Here is an 18,399-nt window from a genome sequence, read left to right on the forward strand (position 1 = left end):
TTATTTTGCTAAGTATGTTAAATGTTAAAGGTAGCCTTAGGATGGGAAATGGTTTGAAGGAGTTTTTATCTTTTTCCTAGGGCCCCAAAGTTCTGCCTTCTTGGGAAGTTAAACCCATTTTAATTTTATGAATGATTCCAAGTAGAACCCTAAGACTTGAAAACCTACTAGATTTCTCTTATGAACATGACCCATGGGTCGTGTCATAGCACACGTCTTAGTATTTCATTGAATTTTTCTTACCCCTTCCCACATAATTCATTTTAAAGATGGAAGAAATAACAAAAGCATGTCTCAAAGAGTAAGGTCATAATAGCCCCCAAACCTTATAGGTCTTGCTTTTCATTCATTCCAAGAGTTCATTATTAGTATCCTATTTCTCACACCCACCCAACAATATCTTTTAAACCTGTGTTCAGAAATTCACCCAATACAATTCAAAAAGAATAGGAGAGATTTAGATAGAATGTGAAGAATTTTTCAGACCAAGAAGCACTTAAAATGGAAGCATTGAACAGTGGCCTTCAGGAGGTTAAATGCAAGAAGGAGATTTAAAGTTAGTTGTCTAGATTTAGGTAGAGACCTTCAAAGAAAGTAGTTAAACCACATATCACTTGGATTTCAACACTACTGTACATTACTAAAGGCCCATAATAACAGTTTATTTTCTTTATCATTTCTTTCTTTCTTTTACTATTTTGAATACATCATCATGTTTTTGCCTTATAATGGAAAAAAAGAAGTTTCACTGAGCATGTGTACTGACTTAATTAATGGGTTAGTTTTATTTATTTTCGTTGCATAGTATTTATAGCACCATTTACCTTTATTGGGTTAATAAAATACATCACTTATTCAAGGATCAGCTAAAAGAAAAAAAAGGCAAACCTAGGTCAATGGTATCCTGAATTATATTGTACTATTACTTGAAAACATAGACATCTATTATTTTTAATCTACTGAATATTTAGCATAGTTTTACATTGCTAGACAAAATATATATTTGAGAATCACCATATGCATAGTCTGGCTAATAGCAGACTTACAATAAATTGTCCTACCGAACTTGGAGCAAATCAGCTTGAAGAATGAGGAAATGACCATTTATATTTTTTAAAACATTACCTCATTTCACTGCATACAAAATAATAACCCAAATCCAATAGTCATCAAACAAGTCTACTTTTCAAGTTTACATTTTGTCTGAAGTTATATAAGATTATCTTAACTATATATACCAAATGTTTTGTTGGATTTAGACAAATAGTGAACAGTTTATTTGGATTTAATCTTTAACATCTCAGTTAACTAAAAACATCTTGAAGTTATATATCAATTCTTGAAATACCTAGAAATATGGAAGAATGTCATTCTCAGTCATTTAAAAACACATAAAAATGAAGAATGCAATCATAATAAAAATGCTTTATCTATAAGTAGTAGGCCTAGAAACTGGAAAACGTGGAGTAGATGCCCACTCAATTGAGTAATACGAACAAATTGTGGTATATGACATGGAATATTATTGTTCTGTTAGAAATGACCAACAGGATGATTTTCAGAAAAGTCGGAAAGACTTAATATATGAATCCGATGCTGAATGAATCGAGCAGGGTCAAGAGATCATTATATACTTCAACAACAATATTGTATGATGACCAATTCTGATGGATTCTGGCCATCCTCAGCAGATGAACCAACCAGTTCCAATGGAGTAATAATGAAATCGAACCAGCTATGCCCAGCAAAAGAATTCTTGGGAGATGACTAAATACTCATTACATTGAATTCTAACCTTATATTTTGGCCCATTTGCATTTTGATTTCTTCACAGGCTAATTGTACAATATTTCAGAGTCCGATTCTTTTGTATATAAAATAACGGTTTGGCTGCTACTATTAGGTATCTAATTTTATATTTAATATATTTAACATCTGACGGTCATCCTGCCATCTGGGGGAGGGCAGGGAAGGAGGGAAAATTGGAAATAAATAGGTTTGGCAATTGTCAATGCTGTAAAGTTACCCATATTCAAATAAAGGCTATTTAAAAAGAGAGAAAATCTGGGACTGAAACTCATAAATGAAATTCCACTGTCACCGTTAGTGAAAAAAAAATAAGCAGTAGGCCTAACTCTTCAGCACTATTTTGTAGAGCAAATGCAGATCTGTGCTTTGAAAGTTAGAGTTCCCCAACTCTAGAATTCCAATACAATGAAATCATTATGTCTGAATTCACCTTTAATCAATATAAATGCAGGCAATTTTAAATTTACATACTTTTAACGAATTTCTATTCACATTATATAATCATTGACTAAGCTAAGAATTCAGGATCTTGAAAAATTTTGTTATGACTATCAATACCCCTATTATAAATTTAGAGTTATATTCTCATGGGATAAAAAAAATACTACTCCCTATCCCAAATCTAAATTGTATGGTGATAAAGGATTTTAGATGAATATTTTCTAGACATTTTTGGGAATTTAATACACTCGCATCATTATTACCTTACATTGTTTCTTTTGCAATCTAGCAGTTCAACTTTTTCAAATTTGTATTTTGTCGTTTTGGCTCTTCCTCCCTTTTCTCAGAATGTTTCTCCCATACCAGCAGAATTTATCCATGTCTGAGATCCCTTTGACTTATAGCCTCTATTATAGAATCTTTCTTCTTTCTCTTATATTAAATATTCAGACTGAATTTTCCTTGTATCTGAGTATCTCTAGTGGCCAGTGGGGAATGGGTCATACCATCCCATTTCGTAAAGACTGTCAAATAATTTAATACATGATAAATTCCTGCCTAAGAATCTGGAAATTCATGTGATAATAAAGTGATTAATTTTCCTATTATGTTTATTCTGAAAGTTCAATGCTGCACACAAAGCTTCTACGAATGAAAGTTATATCTATGCTCATTCAGTACTTGAGAAAAATTGCAGCGAAATTTGGAAACTGTTGTTTCAGGAATATGAATGTTGATATTCTACATTGAAAGCTAAATCAACTTGGATGTCTATATAGGATCAAAACTCAGTTATTGGAAGAAGAAAGACTTTAGACCAAAATTGATGCGGGAAAGATTCCAATCTTTGATTCCCAACCCCCCTACCTAATGTAAATTACCCTTTGACTCACAAATCCTGGTCCTTTGAATTCCAATAGAAGTTCCGGACCTGTCCTGTTCTACCCGGATCTGAGCCAACTTGGGACTACACCCAAAGTCCTCAAGCTAAGTCTCCGACTGCAAGGACCACACACTGGGAACCTCTCGTAGAGATTCCAAACATGGTCGCCATGTGAGGACCCTCTGTCCACTGGACCCTCTGTCCAGTGCGCCCTCCTTATCTCTACCTTCACCCATTCTACTTCTAAACTCAATAATAAACCCTTTATTAATCTAGCTCACAATAAATGCTTTAATTGGGAATCTGCGTGGCTACTAGACCTCAAATACCACCATATCCTTACACTAATCTAGCGTTGCAGGGGAACTCTGTTTAACTCCCTGTACCCCAAACCTGCCACTAGACCTTAACTAAACCCTAATTTCATTTAGCTACCCCAAATGTAGACCCCAACATGTGGTCTACACCTCAACATTTGGTTCCAGACCTCAACAAAATGATTCAGCTTTTCTATTTACTAATTGCTCAGCTCCTAACTTCATTTTTTCCCCCCTCCAAATAAATCATGTTACTACTGAAATGTAATTGGTGGAAAAACTATTTTAAGATTCCATAATGAATGTATACAATTATACATATATACTAATATGTACACATATATTTTTAAAACTCCAGAAAAGGAGCAAAAATAACATAATGAACAACCTCATGAAAGTTATGTTAACATCAAATGTTAAAATTGATGGCTTCTTCCTCTTGGCAGTAGGATTTATTTCCAGTTTTCTGATTCTCTACTTTCATCTTGGCTTTTATATTCACCGGATTCTCTTCTGTTGTGATTATCCACTCAATTTGGAGAATAAGCTTGGGAGTGAGTAAATGCCACAATGTGCCATGCACTGTTAGTCCAAAACCAAGGTGGGTAGTTTTTAGTCTTCTAGATTTCCTATTATTAAGATGATTGTCAGGGAAATTAAAAGCTGATGGGAAATTTTTAGTAGAATGCATAATGATTTAACAATTTGCTTTTTAGTTAGCTTAGCTTGAGCTGTGCTGGTAACATTTATGTTCATCTTACTTGATATTTCTTCCACATTGACTTCAGAAGTGAAGCCAGAAATTGTTCTTTTTTCATGATAGCAAAATTATATTTACTTCAGGCATTCCCTTGTGTTGAATTTCTAGTTCAAGTTATTGCTTCCAAATTTTCTAATAATAAATCTCTTCTGCTGCTAGGTATACTTTATTAATAGATATTAGTGCTGAGCTTACTTAGGGAACCCAAAGAATTTGTCTCTGACAGAGGATTTTGTTTGTTGAAAACTCATATCTCTTTGACCATTTGACTGGACAACATTTTAAAGGATAGCTCATATAACTTCTTTTACAAATTGCCCAACATCCAATTCTAGCAAGCAACATAGTACTTGAATACTAATTAGAGATACAAATGTGATCTTTTAGGTAACTATGTTTTTCTAATAGTACTATTTCAGTATTAATGTACACACATATTTCTATAATGTTATTCCCAATGCATCCATTGAAAGTAATTTTAATAATAAAAATTAGAATCCTAAATGAGTTAAATTTAGGTCATCTTTTTGGTAGAAAATTCCTCTTTTCTCTCAAAAATTTCATCATCTTAGATATCCATAATCTTTACAATAGCTCCCATTCCTGGCCTGTGGTTTGTACTCTCCCAAACACATGTGATAGGAAGGGGAAGATTTTACCTATATTCCCAAGTCACATAGGGATAGACTACAGTTTTAAAACCACAAGGCCCAAGGGATCAACAATTCTTCCCAGCAGAGTGTCTGCCTGAAAAACAACAACAAAACTGCCCCAGTATTTAATCATTTTCTTTTTGGTCTTCCTATGTACCTAATTCTTCCTAAAGAGTTATCTTCTGGGGCACTAGATAGATTTTAATAGCCTATTTTTGATTGTTCCTTTCCCATTGTTCTCGTATCTTGTCCTTTTTGATGCAGGACTCACTAGATCTTACCAAAGAGACACAGGATCACTCTTGTGGAAACTATAAATGCTTAAAGTCTCTCCCCCTTTACTAGTTTCTTGCATCCTGGATTGTGTGTGTGCACAACTTAACCTAACTCCACTGATTTATTTCCTGAGCAAAATTAATCCTCTATCTTTGCTAGATCACTTACTTTTATTTTTGCTTTCTCTGGTGTCTCCCTTTAGGAATTGATCTGATTGGTACAGCAGTTCCCAAGCTGAGCCCAAGGACCACCAGAGAACTATCTGGAGGGCATCTGCCCAAGGATTCGGAATGGGAGAGACCTTCATGAAATATCCCAGAAAGAGCCCCCAAAACTGTGTAGCTGAAAGCAACCCTATTCAAATTAAATCAGTGATTCTCAAGGTTAAAAACAAAAAGGACTTTACTATTATCTCAGGAGAAAGGGCAACTCCCAATAGATAAAGTGTTGTCAGTAGAGAGTGCAAAGTGCAAGGTATGAAACACAAGATTATATAGACTCTAATGCAGAAACTTCCCTGTCCCCCAACTTCCTACCCAACTTCCAAGTCTCAGGTCACAATTAGGACACAGGTCAAAGCCACATCCTTATGAGAGGTCTTCAGTCAGTTCATCCCATTCATTATCACTTCCTCTTACTACAACAATAGTTTTCTTATCCTGCCTCCTGTCTTCATCCCTCCTCTTCAATCAACTTTACAATTTTCTGAATAATTGTTCATACACATATGGTCACATCACACTTCTGTTAAAAACAATCAGTGGTACCCAATGACCTATTGAACAAAGTTCAGATTCCTTGGGTTCCCACATGTGGTGTGACTGCCATGTTGCAAGGACTGTTATTGGATGGAAGGGAGTCAGGATAGACATTTCTAGCCTTTTCTGCCCCACCCTTCTCCAAGTTAATAACTTCTAGGAGGGGAAACAGGGAGTTAGAATGACAGGTTACTATTGGTCTCTTCAGAGAAATGGGGTATTAGGTTAGGATTATATCTATCTATTGCCTTAAATACTACTAGTATAGGGAATGAGATTTCCATTTTAATCTAACTTTTGATCACAGTTTCATGATAGGAGGGATACAAGATCCTAAACTCTATATTTAAAGCTTGACTGCTTCCCCAACAATATTAGTTCCACAATGAACACACATAATGAATAGCAAAGAAAGCAAAGTAAGAAACAAACAAACAAAGAAAAAGAAAGAAAAAAAGAGGATAAGCGACCATCTGTTCTATTCTTTTTGATGAAATGGAGAATTGTCAGACTGACTTTCTTATATGCCTTGCCATTGCCTCCTAAATAGATCCAAGTCTTTTTCTATATTCTCTATCTTTATGAGTTCCAGATCTCCTAAATTTAATCAGACTTGATGATGTAACCTAAGGATCTTTGGAGTTCACTGTCTATCAGTTGTACTTTGTACCTTGTTTCAAGTTCTGCCCCATAACATCTCCTTGTAGGATCAGAGTAATCATACTGAACCATGCTAAATTAGATAATTATTGTCTCTATCAACTCTAATGACTTAACAGTTTGTAAATATTCCAACACTTTATGTTTCATTTCAAATTGCATCACATTACAATTTAAAGTAGTAGTCTACCTTCTGCTTGGCCAGTGTATCCTTTTCAACAGGGATTAACAGTATTTTTGAAAAGTGGTCATGTTTACCATAGATCAGTTTAAAGTGAGAAGCTCCAAATTCCTCTGGTTCAAAATCGATACTTATATATCTATGAAAAAATGTATTGGTCAAAGACAAAAAGAAAGAAGTAACAGGGTTCCCCCTGCTGGAAAGCTAGTAAAAGGAAATTAAAAATAAAATAACTCCTCTAAGAAGAATTATGTTTATTATGGTCAAAAGTGCTTTTTATTCTATATGTTTCTTTTATACCTATTAAAGCTGAATTTAGTTTTAATATGTGACTTTGGGATGATTGTATATTTTATTATAACCTGGATTTCTACCCAAAGGATGATCTTGTAGATCATAAAGAGAAATCCTTCTCAATCTTTTATAGGGTAGACTCTCCCATAGGTATAGGATTTATTTTAAAACATCTGTTAGTTCATTTCAGTCTTAAAAATGAGCAAATATACTATCTATAAGTTGAATAAAATGTATCAATATTATATATTGATATATTCCTATATATGTCAATGTTATGATTTGTAAAATACAAATTATTTTAAAAGTTAATTTTTAGTGAATTTATGGCACTTTTTTGTCCTGTTTTTATTCAATGGATGAATTGTATCATTTCTCTAAACAGGTCCTTTTTTTTTACATTTTAAAAAGGGATCCTTCTTATATTGGAAAAGGTTGAAACCACATAAAGATACTTCCTCAGGCCTGTGCTCTGATTAAAGAGGCAAACTCAGCAAGTTAAAAGGAGGTTATTTAACATGTATAAGCAGGAAAACTTTGGAAGTCAAGATTCCAGTCATGCGCTACTGTTATAGGACTGAAGTGTCTTTCACATATGACAAAGATTGATTGTGATCAATACTTAATACTTAGAGAAATTATTCAGGTTATTAATTGGGAAATCAAGTACTGAAACTGAAGCTTAACTATATTAATCATAATGAAGAAAACAGGATCATTGGAAAAGACTGAAAAGATTGAAGGCAAAAGAAGAAGGACATGACTGAGGATGACATAGAAAAATAATGTCATGAAAGCAAAGAACATGAATTTGATAAACTGGGAAATAACAGGGCCTGGTAGACTGTGATCCATTGTATCACAATATATTGGATTGAATCATTGAATAACAATTTTGATTATATCACATATTTGTGTGCAGATAGAATTAGTACCCTCATCTTCTCTCAATGTTTTGATTTCAAATGAGGAGATGGGATTAATATGTGACTTGCACTCTTAAATAGCTCCCTGCCACATTGTTAGCTAAAACAAGGTTTTAAATTAAGTGGTTGCCCACCCTCAATCCTACCTACCATTGGACTTAATACATAGCTGACTTTCCCATATATTAGGGCTATAGTGGTATATAGATTAGGAGTCTAGAAACTAAGATAACTCTGATTTAAGAGTGAATTTGTAACTCTGAGCAAGTTGTTACCAATTCAGGCCTTTTTCTGATTTGAAAGAAGAGTCAGACAGTGTCTACTAAGGTCCTCTACTATAATATATATTTTGGCTTTGAGAATTCAGTATCATTATAATCTGCTGATGGCTGAAGTAATTAACTCAAGTGACTTTGAGAATGATATTTGATCACCTATTAAGGAAAAAAAAAAAGTAGATACGTTATGCCCTGAATAAAATTATTAAGGCCCTCCACCCTTTTTTCCTTGCCATTAGGACTGGGAGCATTGAGTCAGAAAAGAAGCCTTGAAATACCATTGAATCATTAAACTCCAGGTGCCTTATCTCAATCTTTGCTGGGAATCCCCCTCTTTTTGAGTATTGTCCCTGGCCTGCTTAGTGGTTCCTGCCTCTTCTTATTTGACCTCATCCTACGTACTGTTATGATCTTTCCTGAATTATGGCTGTCAGCCCACCCAGTGTCTTCTCTACCTTTATCTACCTTTGTTCTCCTACAAAATTGTATACTCAGGCTATATATCTTGTTTAACTAAAAACCCTATAAAGGTCCCTGCTTCAGTCCTTCAGTGGTCGAATGCTTGACACAGTCCCACTGGCCAGCCTAAAACTCCACATTAAAAAGATTAAAAACCAATCTTTGTCTTACCTCAATTTCTTAGAACAGATAAAAGAGAGAGAATCTATTAAGCACCTTCTATGTGCTAGACTATGCTAAACTCTGGGGATAAAACTGAGCAAAAACAATTTAGAGAAGAATATAGGGTTACTATGCATATATACATAGTATACTTATTAGCCAGGCACCAGATTTGTAGTATTTGATGGATGGATTTAGTTGAGGATGATATATATATTAAAGATAAAGAAATTGTTGGTGAAGTGGAAGGAGGCCATGGGTTATTGACTCACAAAATATGGAGAGGAGTAAAGTATAAGAAGGATGAAAACACGGAGGGAGACTGAACTTTAAAAATCATTTAAAAATAAAATAATATTAGATTTTAGAGATCTCTTCATTACCTCTAAAATCAAATATTATTTCATTTTAAAATAATCTTTAGATGCTGGAGTTTGATTGGGAGTGAAACATGGTCAAATTTTCATTTTAAGACTATCACTGGTAGGGATGTATGTTTGTGTAAGTGTATGAAACTGAACAACGTTGTTAAAATTACCTCTTGTTCTTTTCGCCCTTTACTTTCACACACACACAAACACACACACACACACGTAAACACACATATTCAATTTTATGTTCAGTTATATCCTCTTTTTAAAAAAGATGTATTTGCTACTATAGTAGTATTGTTCTAAATATAGGAGAGAGGGGTTGTAATAGCAATGGAATTGAACTGAAATTTATTTTTAATGGCACATCTTCTCTCTCTCTTTATTTATTTCTAAGAAGAAACAATAGACTCATAATTCTGAGATGCTAAGAGATGCAGGCTAATTCAAACACAATTTATGATCAGCTCATAGAATGTTAAACAATTTCCTTAGGATACTTTGGAAAACATCTGTGTGAGAAAAACCTTTTCTGGTCCTTCTTAAGTACATGTAGTTTATGGAACAATGCATTTATTGAAGTCTGAAAATAGGCTTCAATTCTCTTTATTTTTGGTATATCATTCTCTTTTCACCATCTCATCTTCATCAAAAGTATTAAACAATTATAACAACAACATATTTTTTAGGGCTTTTTATTTGCAAAACATTTTCTTATGAAATGATTCCTACCTTCGAGTAACTCAAAGGTAATTATAATTCAAAACAAAGCAAGTGCAATACTTATTAGTGAAGAGTATGATATTTAATAAGGTAACTAGGTAGTGCAGTGATTAGAGTGCAGGGCCTAGAATCAGGAGGAGTTATCTTCTTGAGTTCAAATCTGACCTCAGTTTGCTCATCTGTAAAATGCACTGGAGAAGTAAATGAAGAAGGAAACCACCTGGTATTTTTGTCAAGAAAACTTTAAATGGAGAAACAAAGAGTTGGATATATCTGAAAACAACTGAACAAGAACAATAATAGTTAATAGTTAATAAATGATATGAACAATTGAAAATGACTGCTTGGGTCAAAATCTCCTCTCCCAATTTTCTTGACCACTTGATTGAGCAGTGGATAGCAACATCTTTTTATAAATTTGCTGAATTCTACAATTCAAGAATTATATACAGTCAGGATTTCAAGGGTTTGTACATGTATAAATCGTTTCTTCCTCTTTTCTTTTATTTTGACCTACACTTTTGGTATAGTACAATCATTCAATAAAATTTTGTTGATTGTTGTTGAACTGCTCCAAGATATATCTGACAATCTTTTTATATATTACTTTGAGTATCTAAAACTGTGATTTCTAGAGGTCAAATATGCTCTCTTTAATTTTTTCTGCATGATTTGATTCTGTGAGATGTGTGTTCTTCATATAATCTAAGCAGCATGGTACAGTTGGGTTTTTGTTGTTTTATTGATGTCCCTTTTGTTTTTTAAATGTCATAAGTCACCATATCCCCTCACATAAGCTTTTAAAAGTTAAGCAAGATTAAGTGATGCATTGAATGACTGCTAGCATATACAGGTATGAATTGCTCCAGCCATTCTGAAAAGCAATTTGGAATTTTCTCTAGAAAAGTTACTAAACTGCATATGCTTTGATCTAACTATATACCAAAGTAATCAAAGAAAGAGGAAAAGGATCCATAAATGTAAAAATTCAGTTCTTTTCATGGTAGTTAAAATTAGAAGTAAAAAGGGAGACTTCCTATAGTAGAATGTATATTTTGTGAAAAATGAATGCAGTGGAATATTATTAACCATAAATGAGGAACTACAATGTCAAAGGCAATTGAGAAGAGCTTTTTGAATTGCTGGAGAGTTAAATAAGCAGAAATAGGAGAACAATTTATGTAATGACAATATAATAAAAGAAAACAAGTTTTAAAAACTTTAGATCTCTAATCAATGCAATAATAAATCATAATTCTAATAGAATGATCACTTATCTCACCACTTATCTTCTGGCATAGTGAAAAAATAGAAAAAGAGACATACCGTTTTAGATATGACTGATACGGAAAATTGTTTTGCTGGATGATGGAGTTCTATATAGAAACTTCATTATTCGTGGCTTCTTTTTGTTTGCTTTAATTTACTGAATGGAAGGAGAAGAAAAGGGAGAGATGGACAACAAAAAGGTTTGCTACTTGAAAAGTAAAAAACAAAAATGATTTAAACATTTTTTTCCACCTGAAATACTTCAATCAAGGATTGATAGAAGGAATAAAATAGTCTAAAATCCCTCGCCATTGTACTTTGCTCCTCTCCCAGCACATAATTCTGAGAAACTGAACTTGCAAAAGTCAAATCCTGGCTGGTGAATTGTGTGACTTATAGATTTCTCTATAAAAAGTCGAGTGTCAGGTGATGAGCTTGTTCTGTTGATTGCATAATGATGTATAGAATACTTTCTGGAAATCAAGCTTATCCGTGAATAAAATTACTAACATCCTGGAACAGAGAGCTGCCATTGGCTATGCAATGTGGTAATAGAGTTAAGACTCACTCAGGTGAGGACTGGATTACTCAATCAACAGACATTTAACTGCCCATTCTACACCATATAATATGTTAGGCACTAATGAATTCACCTGACTTCTCCATAGATAAGTGCATATCTTTCTAGTTTTTACTAATACCTTCCGTGAGAATACATACGTGTGAGATGGAAATCTAAATGTAGTGCAGTGAGAGGGAAGAGAAGAGCAGAGAAGAACTAAAATAAAGTACCACTGGTGGCAAGTATGATATTTAATAGTTAAATGATATGAACAATTGAAAATATGCACTTTAGCCAAATTTATCTTTTCTGCCAAATTTCCTGACCACTTGATTTTACTCCACCAATTACAATTTAAATGGAAGTGATTCAGTTTCCTGGGATGGCACTGGTATACTGTCCAGGTTTCACAGACACCCAACAATGAGATCAGCACAGATGGCTTTGTAGACCTTCCATTTTGTAGTCAGTCTAATACTCTCTCCTCTTCCACACTTTCCTTTGTCACCTCCTAAACCCTGAGTTAGCTCTGGCATTGCACGTGTCAATCTAGAATTGTTTTAGCAAGATTCTGAAGCTCACCTGGCAGGATAAGATACCAGACACTGAGGTCATTTTTGAACTAAGCTGCCAAGCATTCCAGCTTTACTGCAGAGAGAACAACTCCACTGAGTTGGCCACATAGCTTGGATGCCAAATGTATGCTTGCAAAAAAAAAAATTTATGGAGAAGCCACAGAGGGCATGACATGGGAGACACTGGCATAGGACTGCTCAGCATGGCATTCCCTCATCAGAGAAGGTGCTGTTCTCTATGAACAAAGCAGAAGTGAATTAGTCCCAGAGAAATGCAAGATATGCAAAATAGTAGTTACCCCAAATGTTCATATGGACTGTTCGTGTCCAACCTGTAGAGCATTCTGAGCTTCAGATTGGTCTGATCAACTTCAGTTGTATACACTATAAGTTGACACTAACATAGTGATGTCATTTTGGTCCTGTTCTTTGGAGATCTTTCTTCCTCTGCATGTTAAGAGTAAGAACTGCATTTATAGAAAGACCATAGTCTTTCTATAAAGTCATCCTAAACTCTGAGAGAAAGGAGCTATATTTCATCATCTTTCTCTGGAATCAATATTGGTCTTTTCTGTCTCCTGAGTTCAGTGACTTTACAAGTGTGTTCATTTTTATTATTGTAATCATTTTATGTGTTTTTTTTGTTCTTCATTCTGCATAACTTCATATATCTCTTTCTTATTTTCTCTGGAATTTTTCATATTTATAATTTATATAAAATAATATGCTAATCACATTTTGTGATTACATAATTTGTGAACTATTCCCCATTTTTCCCTATGATACTTAATAACCATTGTTTTCTTAATTTATAAATTGGTATACAAGTATTTTAAAATTGAGTTATTTTAATTACATCTTTTTCTTCTGATAGATACATAAGCTACCAGCATTTTAAAGTGTTTCTGTTTGATTCTTCAGTGTTTCTACTTCCTACTTGTCATTTCCATTAAAAATCATTACTCTCATTAATATTTTGAATGATCACTGTCCATAAAAATTAAGATAGAATTTCTGATACTGAGATTAAAAAAATTATCTCTATACAACCTAAAGTTCCCAGTTAATATAGTATTATTAAAGCAGTTACAGCTTTCGCCTCTACACATTTTCTCTCAGTCTCTATTTATTTCATTAATGGAATGCAATACCACAAAATATGGTCAGGGAATCTTATTCAATGCAATTTAGTCTCTATTTATTAGGTACCTACAACAGATAAGGCACTGTTTTTGGTGCTGAGGATCTAAAGATAAAAACCAAAACCCAAACTCTTTTATAGTTAAAAAGTTTACATTCTATTGAGATAACTAGGAACAGAAAGAGCCTTGCTATTTAGTTTATTCTATAAAAAAGTGAAATACATATCTCCTTTACTCCATAAACAAACTGCTTACATTCAAATATCTTGCTTCTTCTGCTTTATGCTTTTAGGTCACTAGAGGGAGATAGAGGAAAAGTTTTCAAAGAAGCTATAGCACAAAGAGAGGAGAAATCCCAATACTTGGTTAAATCAGTTTTGTGTACATCTCTGAAAACAATTGTAGAGGGTTAAATGTCAAATCAAATGGTATAGCAAATTCAGAAACTTGTTTTCCATTAGGCTCACATTGAGAATAAATTTATTACTGATCATTTATCCAACCCCATTAATTGGCTAGTAATCAACACTATTTGAGGCTTTTTTGTTAATTAAAGGTATAAACAGTCAAATCTCCCTCCTTCCTCTCTGTTCTTCCCCTTATGCAACCTAAGAAATATATAGGCTAAAAGAACTTGAGAATGTTCACCCTTCTCTAAGTTGCTTTTGTGTTCAAATTTTATAGTGGCCTGAAGTTGGTGTTTAATTATGAGTTGTTGGAAATCAAAATATCAAATTCAGGATCTTTACATTACATATATTAAAACATTTAGTAATGTGGCTACTTACCATTTTTTTTTTTTTGATAAATCTTTCTTTACCCTTTCCAGTGAATGGATGATTGGGTGTACTTTCAAAGAAAGAAAGATCTCACTTCATGTCAGTCATAAGTCTATTTGTGATTTTAGTTTTCAAAGTTTCTCTCTCAGTGTTGTCAGTCCACACCATATTCCCTTTTTAAGAGAAAAGAACTAACTGAAAACAATAGGGGGACTCCTTTCATTAAAAAATTTGTAATTGGTAGAAGAGGCAAAGAAGCAGATTTTAATTTCAGAAATGGGTTAAAAATCTTGGAACAATTCAAGTACTTCATTAGTAAAAAGTTTTGAGATCGAAATGTCACTTTTAGGCATTTTAGGTTCTGAAGTTCTTCCACTTCTGATATTCTAAAAATCCCTAATGTTTTTCCATAATGTTCTGCGATACTGAGCAATGTTGGGGACATCACTAGGGCAAATCTTTGAAATGTCATGAATTTTTGAGACCCAGTCCCTCCACACTTTATATAGGGATAAAGTGAAAATGAAGTAATTGTGTCCCCTTTAATCTTTGGGGGGAGAAGGATGAGAAAGGAACCTTTGGGACAAAGGTGTTCCTGAGTCTCAAACCCCGAAGGGTACAATTCTTCTAGACAATCCCCAATTAAGTAATCTTATTCAATTGGAAATGAGGGGGGAATGCTATAAACTGAAATCTTTTGGGGAAAAGATTGGAAAGGCTCTGGTGTGAATTGTATCCCCTTTAATCTATGAGGGAAGGGTGATTCAGGTTCTCAAATTCTCTTGGCTTCTGGGAGGGGCTATACCCATTCAAGATAAGTAATCTCATTCACTTTGAATTGAACAGAATTAGGTAATCAGTCTCCTCAGATTCATCCAGAGATTGGGCCTACTCAGTCAAAGTTCAAAGAAGCCCCAGACCAGAAGGCGAATCTGAAATCCCACCTTGCTATTTATGTTTCGGATTTTGCTCACTGACAGTTATTTTCTTCCCTGAAAACAATTCTATTCGCAAAATTATCCTAACAAGATCTGCCCATCAAGAAGGCTACCTCTAGCAAGCTGTCTTCTTTAGTAACAATCCTATTCTTTTGCCACAGATCTCGCCTGTATTTATTGGGGTTTAAACCTGCAACCCACCGCGATCCCATTGCTATTAGGGATTACCCCACCTCACACCTCACCAAAAGAATATCAGACAGGGGGAAACAAGTATATATGCAATAAATTGAGAGTGATGGCAGCAGAGTAGGTAGAGCACATCAAAAATTGAAAAGTTCAAGAGTGGTCAATATTTACGAAGATTCCCCTCGAATAACTACTTTATCAGAAACTACAGACAGAATGGCAGCAATACAATGGAAGAAAAGTCTCAGCTAGGAGGACTTTCCTTTCAGTTGTAGACTAGTAGCTTGAGGAGTGTCTCTTCTCCCTTCTTCCCACTTCTCTCATATCCTTTTCTGAGATTTATTTATGCTACTCTTCCACTACTGTAAAGTATTTAGTCATTGCTTAATTCTAAATGTCTCACACATCATTTTATGCATATTCTACCATATATATTATCTTTATTTTCTTTCCATGAAATTCGGCCTCAGTGATGACACACTGCTAATAGGTTAATCTTCACCTCATCATGCACAACCTCCACTTCATGTCATTTTTCTAGTTGTAGTTTTATGTGTCATTCTCTGTATTAGAACATAGCCCTGCGACAAGTAATTCTTTTTCTTCCTTGTAGTAGTATTAAAGCAGGAGGAGGTCCGTTCCCTTTGAAGATTATCACTCTGAGATTTGTGTCTCTTTGATCAAGATCTCAGGCTCCAAGACAGAGCCCAAACCTTCTGTACATAAGAGAAGCACACTTAGGGCAAATCAACTCCACAGAAATTCTACATTCTCATTCAATTGAGGAATCCTGATCTGATCAGTTCGGACTATCCCAGCCCCTATCAAAATACCCAATATAACAGCTTCCCTCAACTAAGGTCTTTGCAGATGGACCTATGTAGCTCACTCAGCTGCCAGGACCTTTCTGCCTACTGAGAAAGCATTCTCAGTTCCCAGTTTCCAATGGGTCTGCTACTGTAGAAGTCAGTCACTTGGTAAACTGATTTCTATCCAACAATAAACTTTCTTTTTGCAACTAATAATTTGGGAATGAATGAATTGTTTCACTCCTAAACCTGGTCGATTTAAAGGGGATTCTTAACAACTCTGTTATTGCCACTAACCTCTTGACCACCAGGAAGTGAGACCACTCAAACTGCATCGGTATCTTCCACAGGATAAATCTCTCTCTCTTTCGTTCTCTCTGTCTCTATGTCTGCCTTTGTTTTTATATATATATATATATATATATATATATATATATATATATATATATATATCCTTTCCTTCCTCCCTTCCCCCTCTCCTTTCTTTCTCCATTACCTTCTCTATTATTTTGCTAAGTATGTTAAAATGTTAAAAGGTAGCCTTAGGATGGGAAATGGGTTTGAAGGAGTTTTATCTTTTTCCTAGGGCCCCAAAGTTCTGCCTTCTTGGGAAGTTAAACCCATTTTAATTTTATGAATGATTCCAAGTAGAACCCTAAGACTTGAAAACCTACTAGATTTCTCTTATGAACATGACCCATGGGTCGTGTCATAGCACACGTCTTAGTATTTCATTGAATTTTTCTTACCCCTTCCCACATAATTCATTTTAAAGATGGAAGAAATAACAAAAGCATGTCTCAAAGAGTAAGGTCATAATAGCCCCCAAACCTTATAGGTCTTGCTTTTCATTCATTCCAAGAGTTCATTATTAGTATCCTATTTCTCACACCCACCCAACAATATCTTTTAAACCTGTGTTCAGAAATTCACCCAATACAATTCAAAAAGAATAGGAGAGATTTAGATAGAATGTGAAGAATTTTTCAGACCAAGAAGCACTTAAAATGGAAGCATTGAACAGTGGCCTTCAGGAGGTTAAATGCAAGAAGGAGATTTAAAGTTAGTTGTCTAGATTTAGGTAGAGACCTTCAAAGAAAGTAGTTAAACCACATATCACTTGGATTTCAACACTACTGTACATTACTAAAGGCCCATAATAACAGTTTATTTTCTTTATCATTTCTTTCTTTCTTTTACTATTTTGAATACATCATCATGTTTTTGCCTTATAATGGAAAAAAAGAAGTTTCACTGAGCATGTGTACTGACTTAATTAATGGGTTAGTTTTATTTATTTTCGTTGCATAGTATTTATAGCACCATTTACCTTTATTGGGTTAATAAAATACATCACTTATTCAAGGATCAGCTAAAAGAAAAAAAAGGCAAACCTAGACAATGGTATCCTGAATTATATTGTACTATTACATTGAAAACATAGACATCTATTATTTTTAATCTACTGAATATTTAGCATAGTTTTACATTGCTAGACAAAATATATATTTGAGAATCACCATATGCATAGTCTGGCTAATAGCAGACTTACAATAAATTGTCCTACCGAACTTGGAGCAAATCAGCTTGAAGAATGAGGAAATGACCATTTATATTTTTTAAAACATTACCTCATTTCACTGCATACAAAATAATAACCCAAATCCAATAGTCATCAAACAAGTCTACTTTTCAAGTTTACATTTTGTCTGAAGTTATATAAGATTATCTTAACTATATATACCAAATGTTTTGTTGGATTTAGACAAATAGTGAACAGTTTATTTGGATTTAATCTTTAACATCTCAGTTAACCAAAAACATCTTGAAGTTATATATCAATTCTTGAAATACCTAGAAATATGGAAGCATGTCATTCCCAGTCATTTAAAAACACATGAAAATGAAGAATGCAATCATAATAAGAATGCTTTATCTATAAATAGTAGGCCTAGAAACTGGAAAACGTGGAGTAGATGCCCACTCAATTGAGTAATACGAACAAATTGTGGTATATGACATGGAATATTATTGTTCTGTTAGAAATGACCAACAGGATGATTTTCAGAAAAGTCGGAAAGACTTAATATATGAATCCGATGCTGAATGAATCGAGCAGGGTCAAGAGATCATTATATACTTCAACAACAATACTGTATGATGACCAATTCTGATGGACCTGGCC

The sequence above is a fragment of the Sarcophilus harrisii genome, chromosome 3 (assembly GCF_902635505.1).
Source record: "Sarcophilus harrisii chromosome 3, mSarHar1.11, whole genome shotgun sequence".
NCBI lineage: Eukaryota > Metazoa > Chordata > Mammalia > Dasyuromorphia > Dasyuridae > Sarcophilus > Sarcophilus harrisii.